This window comes from Erythrolamprus reginae, chromosome 7 (assembly GCF_031021105.1).
Source record: "Erythrolamprus reginae isolate rEryReg1 chromosome 7, rEryReg1.hap1, whole genome shotgun sequence".
Taxonomy (NCBI): Eukaryota; Metazoa; Chordata; class Lepidosauria; order Squamata; family Dipsadidae; genus Erythrolamprus; species Erythrolamprus reginae.
Window position 1 is genome coordinate 67165681 of NC_091956.1, and position 16351 is coordinate 67182031.

The following is a 16351-nucleotide window of genomic DNA, read 5'->3' on the forward strand; positions in this document are numbered from 1 at the left end:
TGTGTGTCTGAAATTGTATCTGTGCATTTTTGGGAGGATTCTACCAGAGAGCTCGACAGAACATCACCAAACTCTCATCCGCCTTTAATAAATATTTTTTAAGATAAACTTTAATAAATAAACATGGTGAGTAATAATCTAAATGGTTGCTAATTGAATGGGAAATTGCAATTTAGGGGTTTAAAGTGTTAAGGGAAGGCTTGTGATACTGTTCATAGCCAAAAATAGTGTATTTACTTCCGCATCTCTACTTTGCGGAAATTCGACTTTCGCGGGCGGTCTCGGAACGCATCCCCTGCGAAAATCGAGGGAACACTGTATATTCAGCACAGATTTTAATATTAAACTATTAAACGCATGGTTACATTATTGAAATTAAAAAATAAAATCTAAAGTACATAGAATTCTATTACATTGGAAAAAAATTGATCTGTGCTCCCTGGGAGGATTTTCAACTGACAGCAAAATAGATTGAATCGTTTTCCCTGACAAAAATGGTCCAATATCTAAGGAGCAGATGTGTGTGAGAGAGAAATACTGTATTTTATTTTATTTTATTTATTTATTTTGTCCAATACACAATGAGTGTTTTAGTGGGTATATATCTATATACACATAGTAAAATACATGATGAAGGTTATAGAGGAGATACTCATAGTAAAATATATCTAAGAAATAATAGAAAAGAAGGTATAGTAATAGAACATATCAATGAAAGAATAGAAGAAGAGATATAGGAATAGAAGAAAGGTATAGGAGATATAGGGGAGCAATAGGACAGGGGACGGAAAGCACTCTAGTGCACTTGTACTTGCCCCTTACTGACCTCTTAGGAATCTGGATAGGTCAACCATAGATAATCTAAGGGTAAAGTGTTGTGGGTTTGGGGATGACACTATGGAGTCTGGTAATGAGTTCCACGCTTCGACAACTCGGTTACTGAAGTCATATTTTTTACAGTCAAGTTTGGAGCGGTTAATATTAAGTTTAAATCTGTTGTGTGCTCTTGTGTTGTTGTGGTTGAAGCTGAAGTAGTCACCGGCAGGCAGGATGTGGCAACATATGATCTTGTGGGCAATACTTAGATCTTGTTTAAGGCGTCTTAGTTCGGATTGAAAGTCTACTCTCGTAGGGTATTCTATTTCGAGTGGAGGAGTGAAGGGCTCTTCTGGTGAAGTATCTTTGGACATTTTCAAGGGTGTTAAGGTCTGAGATGCGATATGGGTTCCAAACAGATGAGCTGTATTCGAGGATGGGTCTGGCAAAAGTAGGTACTGTCCCTCACAAAAACCGTACATTCTTTTCCTTAAAACATTAGCTAAGGGGAGAGAATCACTAAATAGGCCCTGGCTGTGGAGAAAAAGCATTTTGGTCCCACAAGCAGCTAACTCCAAGAATCCCAGCCAGCATGGTATTTGGCAACAGCGGCTGAATGTTTTGAAAGCTGAAGTCCAGTATTTCTGACTGGCACCAGATTGAGGAGGACTGTTCCAAATCAGCGAAACCATTTTCCAAAGACTGTGTATAATATCTAACACTGGCATTTAATTCTAGGATATGAAAAGGTTATTTCTAATGTTCTCTGCTATGAAATAACCTTTCCAATATGAGAGGTACTTTACAACTTTAAAAAAAAAAACACCATTGAGAGTGAGCCAAAAAAAAAAAAAGTCAAATTTGGAGAAGTCAGCAAGTCTGCATAGACTTGTAACAAAAGGTTTAACATGTTTCTGAGGCTGAGCAATTTGTTCTCTCCAGGATATTTCTCGGTATAAGTCCAGTTCATATTACAAGTGACAGAACACCTACAGAGCAAGTAATAAGTACACCTAAAATCAATCAAAGCTGATTATTTTATTGTGTTTTCTATTGCATTTTCAAAAGAGGACATTTTATTGTATTAGGTATGCGGCTGCTATAAAGTTGCTTTATAGAACATGCTGATCTCATATACTGTACAATCACATCACATTATCCTTATTTTCTCCATCCTACGTATCGCTTTGCTATGAAGGGGCCTCTTAGATTTGTAGCAAGATTAACTATTGGAGTTCATTGATCCTTAACCAAGATCTGCATTATTTGAGACTCTGCAACAATGAGACAGCACACAAATTGACCGACAGAATACAAACACACACACACTGTATATAAATATGTATTTGTGTGTATAAAAGAATACACATACACACATTTGTTAATTGACAATAATATGCTGAGACAGAAAATTAAGAATTAATTAAAGATTTATTTCCTTAAGTTCTTAAATAAATAGAGATACAGTGTTCCCTTGATTTTCGCGGGTTCGAACTTCGCGAAAAGTCTATACCACGGTTTTTCAAAAATATTAATTAAAAAATACTTTACGGTTTTTTTCCCTATACCACAGTTTTTCCCACCCGATAACATCATATGTCATCGCGAAACTTTCGTCTGCCTTTAATAAATATATTTTTTAATAAACTTTAAGAAATAAACATGGTGAGTAATAATCTGAATGGTTGCTAAGGGAATGGAAAATTGCAATTTAGGGATTTAAAGTGTTAAGGGATGGCTTGTGATACTGTCCATAGCCAAAAATAGTGTATTTACTTCCGCATCTCTACTTTGCGGAAATTCGACTTTCGCGGGCAGTCTCGGAACGCATCCCCCGCGAAAAGCGAGGGAACACTGTACAGAAGTTGCATTATGTTCTTCCCCCAAGTATGAGGTTTTACATGAATTCCAACTCCTGTATTGATCAGAGATGAGATATTTATTTTTACAGACTATGCCCTATTTGGGTTTTTTCAGATATACCAACCACAAGGTGTTTAGACTTATTGTAACCAATTCCCTCCTGATTGGGAATCATCAGATCTACATAGCTGATTTTATTTTGAAATGGATTCCCACATGATGTGAAGGAAGAAACCAGAGTTTATTTGAGCTTTCAAGTCTTAAATTTTATTCTAGTTATCCTTTATTTGGAACATAATCTCTAAAGCAATTACTTATGATACTTTATTTTGGACTGTTCTGATATAGAGTAGAGTAAAAGAATTTTTTTTACAAAATTGTAAATTATTTTAAATCTCTAGAAATCAACCTAGTTGGTGTATATGAAAGTTCTACAAAAATGTGTAGAGTTTAATACTCCATTTGAAAATTACAAATGAACATAAAGGAATTGAAAAAAAGGTGAAATTTGCTATCTAAACTAGGCAGTGTTGTGGAAATAGTATGATACAGAATTTGCAATTTCCAGCTATGCTGTTAAAGTAATGGTGAAGCTCCCTATTTGTAGAGCTTCTACAATCACTTATTGAAAGATGTTTAGAAACTGAACTGATAAAGGAAAGGCTCAGACAGTAAAACAATAGTCCATACCAACTGAAAATGTTGATGTATACATTACATCTCAAAATCAGTGAAGAACTGATAACTTTTTCTACAAGGTATAACCCTAATAGGGGAATTGACATTTTCCCTTCCCCATGGCTTATAAAATTTATGTATGGTATGCTAGTATGTATGATTGGTTTCTAAATTGGGTTTTTTTAAATTAACTTAAATATTAGATTTGTTTACATTGTATTATTATTGCTGTGAGCCGCCCCGAGTCTGCGGAGAGGGGCGGCATACAAATCTGATTAATAAATAAAAATAAATAAATAAATAATAAACTGGTTCCTAAGGCAATGTCATGAAAGAAAATGGAAAGGAAAATGACATGACATGTGAAACATTTTTTGGCCTTTGTCACTCTTGTGCAATTATTACTAACATTGTAGATAATATACCTGTGATATTCCGAATATTTTTGAAGAAATTTTTATTCTAGAGAGCCATGGAAAAATGCATGGGCAATAACGTATTCGGAATACAACTGTGTACAAAAGAATTAAATATGTATCAACAAAGTCCCTAATCAAGGAAACCTCAACCCTTTCTGGCCATATAGTTTGGAAATCCTTATTAACAAATGAGACAAATGATTTGAGGGAAATCATAGGATTCCTGTTTTTAAAATGTTAAAGAAGTCTTTGGAGAACAACATGAAGCTTTAAAAATATTTACCTAGAAATGGCAATCTATAGCTATTGAAAGAATTTGTCTCAATGTCAAATGATCTACTGATGACCCTTATCAAGTTAGTCTCAAATTAGATTGAACCACAAAATATTATAGTTGATCATGATTCGCTAATATACAACCAGTCCCAAATGCAGACTCATTTTATAAATAAGAGAAAAAAAATAAAATAAAGTCTCAAATAAAATTAAGTAAAGAAAAAAATAAGGCATGAGTAGAAGATCTAACAAGGAAAATTAAGAACTGGAAGAGCACTGCTGTAAAACAGATTTCATTATGAGCCACCTCATAATTTTATAATTAAAAAAAACATAAGTATAATAATCTATTCAAACCTTTGAGAACAGTTGATGAAGGAAATAACAAACCACCCAAAAGCCACCCAAAAAGAAGTTGGAAGCAAATAAAGTTCCAAATGAAGCAAACCAGGTGTCTAATAAGGTTAAGAGAGAGCAATGCATGTCTAACCTAGCAATGTCCAATAATTGTTGAAGACTTTATTATTGAATCATCCTGCAAATAACTCAACAATTTTTTTTTCTACAGAAGAGAATGGTTCCATGCAGAAGGTAATATTTGCAACTAATGAAAGTTATGCTGCTATTTGTCAACTTCCCGAAATCTAGAGACTTCCTCTTACAGATAGAACATGAAATGCAATCATTCAACTTTCACCCCATTTAGACTTGTTCCAGGTAATATTTTAAAGGTGGAGTATTACAATTGGTGAGAGCAAAACTTTTGAGTGTTGCTGTGGCATAAATGTTTTATTGATTTAAATATTTCCTCAGGCAAGAAGGTTTGAAGTAAACTATTAAAAATATTTTTGTAATCCCTCTAGATAAATCTAATGTATGCCATTCAACAATAGACAAAAAAAATTGCCTGAATAAATAGAGCTTATAAACACTTTTAATGATTTATGTCCTATGGAACAAAATTGTATCATGATTAAATTGTCCTGGTTGAAGAGTTGATTAATAAACAGGTGCAGTCACCATCTACACCTTCACTTCCTTCTAATTATAAAAGCTGTGGGGGGGAAAAAGAGATGAATCCATGAGATAATGGCTAATGTAAAAGAAGGGGAAAGAACAAAAGTAAGACCTGCAACATGGAACAATGCAGCCAAAAACATAATGAAGTCTCTTCACAAAGATACAAATATTAAAATGTCTGTACAATAATGTTAAATATATATACAGTGAACCCTCGAGTTTCGCGTCCTCAAGGATCGCGAAAGGGCTATTTCGCGAGTTTTCAACCCGGAAGTAAACTCCACCATCTGCGCATGCGTGCCCTTCCACGCATGCGTAGATGGTGGAGTTTCCCCGCCGGGCAGAGGCTTCCCTGGGTCTTCCCCCTCTTGCCCCCGTAAGACCCCAGCGGCGGCGCGAGCAACGGCGTGGGCGGGCGGGCGGCACGCGCGGGGACACCCCAGCTCGGCTCCCCAGCTGGGAAGTGGCCCCAGCAACAGCGTGGGCGGGCGGGCGGTGCCCGCGCGCTTGGGGACATCGCAGCTCCGCTCCCCAGCTGGGGAGCCGAGCTAGGGAGTCCCGACCGCGCGTGCGTTGCTGGGGAAAGCGCGCGCGCTTGGGGAATCCCTAGCTCCGCTTCCCAGCTGGGGAGCGGAGCTAGGGATTCCCCAAGCGCGCGCGCTTTCCCCAGCAACGCGCGCGCGGTCGGGACTCCCCAGCTCGGCTCCCCAGCTGGGAAGCGGCCCCAGCAACAGCGTGGGCGGGCGGGCGGTGCCCGCGCGCTTGGGGACATCGCAGCTCCGCTCCCCAGCTGGGGAGCCGAGCTAGGGAGTCCCGACCGCACGCGCGTTGCTGGGGAAAGCGCGCACGCTTGGGGAATCCCTAGCTCCGCTTCCCAGCTGGGGAGGGGAGCTAGGGATTCCCCAAGCGCGCGCGCTTTCCCCAGCAACGCGCGCGCGGTCGGGACTCCCTAGCTCGGCTCCCCAGCTGGGAAGCAGCCCCAGCAACAGCGTGAGCAACGGGGTGGGCGGGCGCGAGCAACGGGGTGGGCGGGCGAAGGGCGGGCGGCAGTGGAAGCAAAAACACCATCTGCGCAAGCGCAGATGGTGTTTTTACTTCCGCACCGCTACTTCGCTAAAAATCGATCATCGCGTGGGGTCCTGGAACGGAACCCTCGCGATGATCGAGGGTTCACTGTATATGCCTCTCAGATGTGCTAAATCTAAAAATCAGGACCACTATACCTGACCCATACTTACTGTTGTGGTCAGCTCTGGCCCAGTTCCTGCCCCAAGGACTGTGGATGTGGGGGAGACATCCACATGCTGCAGGCCTGTTCCCACCCCCCTGGTGGAATCTGCTGATGAAGGCTCCTCTGACAAAGAAGATGAGTGACAGGGAGGAGGAGAGTGTGGCAGACAGCTCAGAAGGAGATCAATTATCTAGCTCCTCCTTGGATTCAGAACAAGAGTTAATGATACAGCCATGCATGCGGAGAGCGATGCATAGGCAACAACAACTGAGAGATTATTATAAAAGAAAATGAGGCCACCTGTGGTTGGATGGGACTGTGGTCATTAGTGAGGCTGCTATAAATAGCAGCCTGTGGGTTTGGCCATTGTGGAGGATTATCTGATCGTTGTGTTTCATGACTGCTTTACTGACTTTGACCTTTTGTGTGCTGATTTTTCCCCACTTTGAAACTCAACCGAGCAAAGTGTGTTTCACTTTGTGAAAGAAGAAGGACTGTGAATTGCCTCACATCTGCAAGCTAAGTATCACAGAACTGATAAGGGACTTGTACAAATTACCAGTTTGTTTGGAAACAAGTGCTCTTTGCTATACCCAAAGAGGGCTTAGTTTAAGTGAATTTTCATTATAAAGAACATTGTTTTGAATTTTCAAACGTGTGTGTGTCTGAAATTTGTACCTGTGAATTTTTGGGAGGAGTCTACCAGAGAGCCCGACAGAACACTTACATTCGTACAAAATGCAAATATGCTTCAGCGAACAATTTCCCACTAGATGCTATTGATTGACTACTTTATTTGGCTAAGAGTAATTAGACTATCATAGTGGGTAGTTTTAATGCAACAGAAAAAAGGGTTGTAAGTACAAAATAGCATAATACTTGACACCTTACTTTCCTTTATACCTTGAAGGACTCTAAAGTTTAGAGCAGCGGTCCCCAAACTACGGCTCGTGGGACGCATGCAGCCCACTGAGGTCATTTATCTGGCCCGTGGCAGCGCACAAGATTTTACATATACACAATAAGCTCCAGAATCTCCCATCCACTCACCACGAAAGCAAGAGAGAAAGAGAGAGAGAGAGAAAGAAAGAGGGAGGGATAGAGAGGGAGAGAGAAAGAGAGTGAGTGAGAGAGAGAGAGAAAGGAAGAGGGAGAGATAGAAAGAGAGTGAGTGAGAGAGAGAGAAAGAAAGAGAGAGAAAGAGAGAGGGACAGAGAAAGCAAGAGAGAGAGAAAGAGAAAGAGGGAGAGAGAGAAAGAGTGAGTGAGAGAGAGAGAGAAAGAAAGCAAGAGAGAGAGAGAGAGAGATAGTGAGAGAGAGAAAGTAAGAGAAAGGGAGAAAGAAAAGGAGAGAAAGAAAGAGTGAGAGAGAGAGAAAGAGAAAACTCGGCAAGGAGTTGGGGACTTGCTCCACTTTGCCTCCTCCTACTCCCCAGGGCGGCGTTAAGAAAACCGCAGCTTTTTTTAATAGTCCGTCCCTCCAACAGTCTGAGGGACAGTGAACTGGCCCCCTGTGTAAAAAGTTTAGGGACCCCTGGTTTAGAGTTTAGGTTTAGAGTCTAAACCTGACAGTTCTTAAACTCCTACATTTACTTTATAGATAGAATGTTCAAATTCTGAATAGCGTTTGTCCTAGACATTGTCCTGGGCATTTTGCATACTTATCAACTAAGGGATATTTATAAAATTTATCCAGTCCCTATTTTCCAACAGTGTTTGGTAATAACAATAGCATCAACATTGAAAATGCTTTGTAGGATAAGTTCTTTCATAATCCTTTCCTTCATATTTAATTGAACTATGAAAAGGCAGGAAGGCTGAAGACCACTTGGGAGATCATTGAAAAACAAGCTATTCACAAGCCTTCAATACCTTGTAACTATTTGTACAAACTTTTCGATGTTCCTATAACAATTTCCTTGGAATGTTTCTCCAAAAGAAAATGTAAAGCAAATTTTCTTCCATCAAAATGACTAACAATGAATTAGAAAAATGCAGGAAAATTTCCATGTTGTGAATTAGCATAATACTGTCTCTGCAGACATTAAAAGATCTCTGTGAAATAAATTGAAAACAGGAACATATTCCTTGTAGCTGGCAATTCTGTCACCAATGATAGGCACTCCGACAGCCCTGCTCTATTTAAAGTCTAGGTATTAAACACAAATGTCTGGAGGCAATTGCCTATATGTAGAACAACTCATAAATAATTGGGAAGGTTTCTAATTTATTTTCTAATAGCAATTACCTTTTATTATGGAAGTGTCCTTAAAGGCTCTGGATGTACATTTGCAAAATTCTATTTGTATGGGGGACACTTCCATCAGGATCCCTGGGTGAAATTTATGTGCTTCAAAAAAGCTATGTTCATGCAATTAACATCACATCCAGTTTGATCCTCCCTTTCTCCTTGGTCATAGGCCCCTGTAGTATTACTCTTCCATGCCTGGCAGCTGTAGCTCTGTATCTGTACTGCATACAAATTGAAGAAAAATGATTAAGTGAAGGTAACATACTCAAAACTGGGTAACCTAGTGTTCTTTGGATATTACTAACCTATACCTCCAGCTGTGACCTGGCAGCTGTAATTCAACATTTCTGGAAGGCCATGGGGTACTTGCTGTAATGCATTATGGAGAATCTTAACATTGCCAGTATCCTTAGGAAACTAAATGTTCTATAGGCAAACATTGCTACGCCAATAAACATTTGGATAAAAGGGAGAAAGCGATTTCCTCTATGTTCCACACAAGAGAGTAGACTGGTCTCAAGAGAAAATTCCATTATCTAATCCTTCCCTTCCTTCCTCCCCCCCTCCCTCCTTCTCTCCTTCCTTCATTCCTTCCTCCCTCCCTCCTTCTCTTCTTCCTTCCTTCATTCCTTCCTTCCTCCCTCCTTCTCTCCTTCCTTCCTTCATTCCTTCCTCCCTCCCTCCCTCCTTCGCTCCTTCCTTCCTTCATTCCTTCCTTCCTCCCTCCTTCTCTCCTTCCTTCCTTCATTCCTTCCTCCCTCCCTCCCTCCTTCGCTCCTTCCTTCCTTCATTCCTTCCTTCCTCCCTCCTTCTCTCCTTCCTTCCTTCCTACCTACCTACCTCCCTCCTTCTCTCCTTCCTTCATTCCTTCCTTCCTCCTCCCTCCTTCTCTCCTTCCTTCCTTCATTCCTTCCTCCCTCCCTCCCTCCTTCGCTCCTTCCTTCCTTCCTTCCTTCCTTCCTTGTCATATCAGGTATGAAAAAGAGGCCTTTTTTTCTTTATTTCTGTAGTTACTATTGAAAAACATAGATACTATACAGTGTGTAAAAGGAAATGCAAAACACATTTCTTATTTTTTCCAGTTCAAATATGATGCACCTGGTTATTCCCCAAACACAATATCTGGGAAGAAATAACATTCTTGGCTATTCATGTTGGTTTCCAAAAATCTATACCTAGAGGCATACAAGTTGATCCCACAAAAAGTCCACCTATATTCAGAAAGTTTTACTCCTAAAATATGTGCAGTTCCTAAACTGAAGCCAAATCAGCTCAAAGATGAATGATCAAAATGGCCAGAGTCCAGTCAACTTAATTATTTATGAGCAGTTTCTGTTTAGCTTCCTTCTGGTTTGGCTGGATTTGGATGTAGTGTAACTAATTTCCCCTTGGCCTCACTTTTTTCTATCCACTCCTTTAGCTCTTCTGTTGCCATAGTTTGATTAGCAGAGCAGTTCTGCCGGCATAGCTCTATGCAAGCACTTATTTGCAAGAAACAGGAATTTCTGTCAAAAGAGAGGGATTTTTTTCCCTTATTCTATCTCCCACCAGCCAAGACATTTTTGAGTTAGAATTGTACTATTAGTGTAAATTTTGGATTAAGAGTCAAGAGTACAACATTTTCTATTAAGTTTTTGCATATATTGCCTACAAAACCTTACTGCTCTGGCAATTTTATGTACCTCAACCTTCTAATCTCTCACACAGATGCTTTCTCTCTTGTTAAAGCTTTTTTTTTTAACTTACCACATAGAACTATCCTTGGCTTTATTCATATTGTGAAACTTTTGGCATTGATCATTAGTCACTGATTGCACTCACTACCAGCTGTTTTTCTGCCTATTGGGCCTGTTTTTATAAACTTCAAAGGCACTTTTGAATTTAAAACATCTGTTTTAAAAGTGTTAAACAATTTTATTTGCCTTGATTCACACTATGGGTCATGAGATGTGGCTTCGAGGCAAGTTGAACTTTCTATATTTTACGTTGGGTTATGGACTAAAGACAGAAGGGAAGTTTGGAGTGTTCTCATTTTAGAATTTTAGCATAATATTAAAATAAATTTCACCAGCTGCTAGTGACAATTTGAGAAGAAATAAATGCTGTTCATGAGTATAACCACCTGCAGAAGATCACATTACAGAGATAAGCCTCTGCTTCTTCTCTGTCTTGACCCTACTTTCTTCCTACTTTCTTTCCTCTCTCATTCCTTATTTTCTGTTCCCTTTATCCAACATCTCCCTGCTTCAAACCAACTTTTCACTTTATTTTTCACCACCTTAGCAATATTTTTTAAATAGCTTTACCTAAAATATCCTTTCATCAGCTAATGGCTCCATTTGTTCACTAAGCAGGGATCACTTTATTGTCAATTGAAGCAAAAAATAAATAAATAAACTCCTACAAAGTCTAATTGCCACAAAATATAGTGCTGGCTACTAGCTCTTCTGATTTCTCAAACAATTAAATGTGCATGGAAATCCTTTGGGAGTGAGCTTTGGTATCAGTGTGTTTTTAAAATTATACTGGAGTTTTTAAGTTCCTTTAGTCATATCAATTGGATCTTTTGAGATGTATACCATTTTGTACTTTTTGATACATTGTGAGCCGCCCCAAGTCCTCAGAGAGGGGCGACATACAAATCCATCAATCCATCAATCCATCAATCCATCAATCCATCAATCCATCAATCCATCAATCCATCAATCCATCAATCCATCAATCCACCAATCCATCAATCCATCAATCCATCAATCCATCAATCCATCAATCCATCAATCCATCAATCCATCAATCCATCAATCCATCAATCCATCAATCCATCAATCCATCAATCCATCAATCCATCAATCCATCAATCCATCAATCCATCAATCCATCAATCCATCAATCCATCATTGATTTGATTTGATTTGATTTGTATGCTGCCCCTCTCCACAGACTTGGGGCAGCTAACAACAGTAAAAAGACAATATGAACAAATCTAATATTAAAAGTAATGTAAAAAACCCCAATTTAAGAAACCAATCATACATACAGACATACCATGCATAAATTTTATAAGCCTAGGGAGAAGGGAATATCTCAATTCCCCCATGCCTGACGACAGAGGTGGGTTTTAAGGAGCTTACGAAAGGCAAGGAGGGTGGGGGCAACTCTGATGTCTGGGGGGAGTTGGTTCCAGAGGGTCGGGGCCGCCACAGAGAAGACTCTTCCCCTGGGTCCCACCAAACGACATTGTTTAGTCGACAGGACCCGGAGAAGGCCAACTCTGTGGGACCTAACTGGTTGCTGGGATTCGTGCGGCAGAAGACGGTCGAAGTGGTAAACATACTGTAAGTGAAAAGAAGATTAAATTGCACAACTACTGTGGATTTCTTTTATGTGTGAGGACAAAACATCCATAATTTTGAAAAGCAACCATATGGGATGGCCAATTACAGAAGATCTTTTAGTGATACTGTGACATTTCTAGAAGGCCAGGCATTTTATTAGGTCCTAAACAGATCTAAATAAGCAGCATGTTTGTCTTTCTGAAACTTTTGTCTCCATCTCTTGGAATACTCATATGATGATGGAAAAACATAGAACTGAACATATTCAGAAAATAAAGTACTTTATGGCTTCATTTATAAACCATATATGGGTCAACCAACTTTCTCAAACCACCCTATATTTCGGTTTCTCAATGCAACACCTGCTTTCAGCCGGACATCAGGCCAAGGCAACATTTAAACAAAGAGTTTTAGATGTTAATGCACAAACTGATATTGAGGCACTTGCTAAGTGCAGGTCACTGAAATGGTTAGCCAAGAACAAAACAGCCTTTCAACTAGAAAAATACCTGACAATGGGTCTGAACCAATACCATAGAACTCACTAGAGCAAGATTTGAGCAGTTAGATTCTATGGTTAGATACGGATGATTCCACCAAGTACCATATTTTGAGAGAACATGCATTTGCGGTGCACCAGAAATAGAAGACATTGCACATGTGCTACTCAATTGTAAACTATACTCCTCAGTAAGACCTCAGTATTTACAGCCCCTACTTGACAAAATCATACACTGGGACTATAATAAACAATTATCATATTTTCTTCAGAGTACAAATATATATGTAGTTTCTAGAACCACTAAGTTTATAGTCAGGGCTGTTCAGATGAGAATACGTTTTATAGAACATATTGGAGTGGCATGCAAAGGAGATGAACTCACTTAAGAATATTTTATATCAGTATCTTAGATTTGTTTAATATAATCCTTTGCACGAGTTACATTCTCATGTTTTACTACTCAATTTTAGCATATTATACTGCATTTTAACTTATTATTTATTCAAATTCCCTCTATTTTAGCCAATTTTATTGTATTTTAACCAGTCACAGTTTTATGACAACCGATGTGGTCCTTTTCCTCGCTTTGATATGGTCAATTGACTAATGAAATAAAGTTGATATTGATTGATTTATTGATATAATAAAGGGAAAACAGGTTGGTAGTGCTATTTTTCCTTTTCTATCAACTTGTAGAAACCGGGTGTAGATTGTAGATAGCATCAAATGAAGGTTGTCTGCAGGAATAAGAATCCTGATTTTCCATTATTTTCAGTCAATCCATGTTCTTCACTTGGGTCACCTATCCAAGGGAGAACAAAAGGGTTGAGGGGGGGAAACATTACCCATACACTTTAAAATAACAGGTGGAAGGTTTACTTAATAGTTTTTTTTCTCATCGATATATAAAATTCAGAGGTAGAGAAAATGTACCTAAAATGATCAATTCATAGGTTGTCTACCTCAGGTTAAACTGCTGTATCAAGGAAGACACTCTATAATCAGATTTTTGTTAGATTTCTTTTCAACACTGCTAAGCCTTGTCAGCAAAAAGAAAAACAGTTGAGAAAATGCTAACATAAACCATTTTGCAGTCAATTTGGATACTCTTATTTGATTTAGCTTATGCTATGTTCAGACCTTGCACTTCTTGTAAGATGTGAGCCAAGCCAGAGTAAAACAACCTTGAAAGTGTAATTTTAAGAGTTTTAAAAGAAAGTCTTTTCTTTAAAAAGATCACTTAAAATGTGTACTAGAATGTGAGCAAACAAATTAGATTCTACATCAATTCAAAGTTTTAAAGTATAATCTCCAATAGAAGAGAATATATGTTTCTGAAGGTTAAACTATGGAGACTTTGCTACTCTTTGAGCTTGGTTATTTCCTTGTAGACATTTCATTACTCAACTAGGTAACATAATCTATGTAAGTATGGGTTTGTTTCCTTTTTATATGCAATAATTTGTCCTGTCTATTTTGGTGGCAATTTGGTTTTCTTCTTAGTAGTTCCTTGATTAGGAATATTGTAACGCTCTACATGGGGCTACCTTTGAAAAGTGTTCGGAAACTTCAGATCGTGCAGAATGCAGCTGCGAGAGCAGTCATGGACTTTCCCAAATATGCCCATGTTACACCAACACTCCGCAGTCTGCATTGGTTGCCGATCAGTTTCCGGTCACAATTCAAAGTGTTGGTTATGACCTATAAAGCCCTTCATGGCATCAGACCAGATTATCTCAGGGACCGCCTTCTGCTGCACGAATCCCAGCGACCAGTTAGGTCCCACAGAGTGGGTCTTCTCCAGGTCCCGTCAACTAAACAATGCCGCTTGGCGGGACCAAGGGGAAGAGCCTTCTCTGTGGCGGCCCCGGCCCTCTGGAACCAACTCCCCCCAGAGATTAGAATTGCCCCCACCCTCCTTGCCTTTCATAAGCTACTTAAAACCCACCTCTGCCAACAGGCATGGGGGAACTGAGATATTCTTTCCCCCTGGGCCTTTACAATTTTATGCATGGTATGTCTGTATGTGTGTTTGGTTTTTTATATTAATGGGTTTTTAATCGTTTTTAGTGTTGGATTATTTTGTATACTGTTTTATTATTGTTGTTAGCCTGTCCTAATGTTTACCGAGTCTCCGGAGAGGGGCGGCATACAAATCCAATAAATAATAATAATAATAATTAATAATAATAATAATATGCTTAATAGTTTGTGTTCTGTACCAGCAATGAGACCCCCAATAAATACACACACAGGGAGAGATTTAAAACATCAAACTGTTATGCTTAGTATTTACTTAGCAGTGGGCTTTGGTTTTTCAACAGTTCAGGAAATAAGAAATATGTTTGCCTCTGAGCGAGCTGTTCTTTATGGTCTTAACAACTGGCTTGACAGACAACCCAGATGTCATTAGACAACATTGCTAGTTTGTAATTAATAACCTAAACAAGAATATCCGAGAGATAGGGAGATGAACCATAAAAAACCCAAGTTGTTTTCCACACTGAAGCATCACATGGCTAAGCCTTAAATAGTCTAAGGGCATGGTCAATTGTTCTATAGATTATTCACGAAGATACCTCCTTTTGCTTAGCCACTTCTGCCTCCTAGCAGCCCTGTATGCCCTAGCATCAAGAAGAGGCTCCTTCTCATGAGTCACTCATGTGCACCTCGGGAGGTACAGAAGGCTCTGGCTGGCTTTCAGCCTCTGACACCAAATCCTCTCTGATCTCCTCACTGTCGGACTTTAGCACCAGGTGCATGAGCCTATGGTATGGAGCCACAACTGTATTTTGATCCTCGGGATCCATGATCAGCTGCACAGGACGCGGATGGGCCACAACCCTATCCCTCACCACAGGGGCCTTCCCCTGGGTCTGTCGGTTGGGATGCGGTCATGATGTATACTGTTCATGAAATGCATGAAGCAGATCAGGAGCTTGTACAGAGGTCGCATCCTCCCATGTGAGGTTTTCCAACCCATACCACTTCCACTCAATGAGGTACTGGAACTGGCTCTTCATCTACCGCGAGTCACAAATGGTGGCCATCTCAGGCTCAGGCATTTCATCACAGACACTGGCCACTGGCAGGGGCTATTAAGTGGACAGAGCAGACAGGCAGGGTGGTCTGGAACAAGAAGGGATCAATGAAACACTGGATGAACACAGAGAGAGTGAGGCAAGGTCAGGCAATAAGTCCCCTGACTGTACATATAAGAGGGGTAGAACTTCTGTGAAGCTGTTGTGATGCTGCTTTCCTTATTTTGATGAAATTATTGGCTCTTTCAGATTCATTTCCTCATATTTTTCACCAAACCCCCAAAATTTTACCCTTAGAATATCCACTGTTGACGTCACCTGATTCCTAAGAGGTCAATAAGGGGCATGCATAAGTGCACCAGTGTGCCTACCATCCCTGTCCTAATGTTTACCTCTTATTAGTACCCATCTCATGTACATAAACAGTGTTATATCTATGTATAATACCTATACGTACTTGACAAAATAAAATAAATAAAAATAAATAAACAACTATTGTTCTATGAAGAAATGCAATATACCCAAAGATGGACTGCCATCAAATAAGATAACAGTAAAATGTGCTCTACATGGTGTTCTGTCAAGCTCTCTGGTAGAATCCTCCCGAAAATGCACAGATACAATTTTAGACACACACACGTCTGAAAATTCAAAACAATGTTCTTTATACCGAAAATGCAAATAAACGAAGCACTCTTTTTGTATAGCAAAGAGCACTCGTCTCCAAACAAATTGGTAATTTGTACACGTCCCTTATCAGTTCTGTGATACTTAGCTTGCAGCTGTGAGGCAATTCACAGTCCTTCTTCTTTCACAAAGTAAAACACACTTTGCTCTGGTTTAGTTTCAAAGCAGGGGAAAATCAGCACACAAAAAGTCAAAGTCAGTAAAGCAGTCACGAAACACAACGATCAGATAAT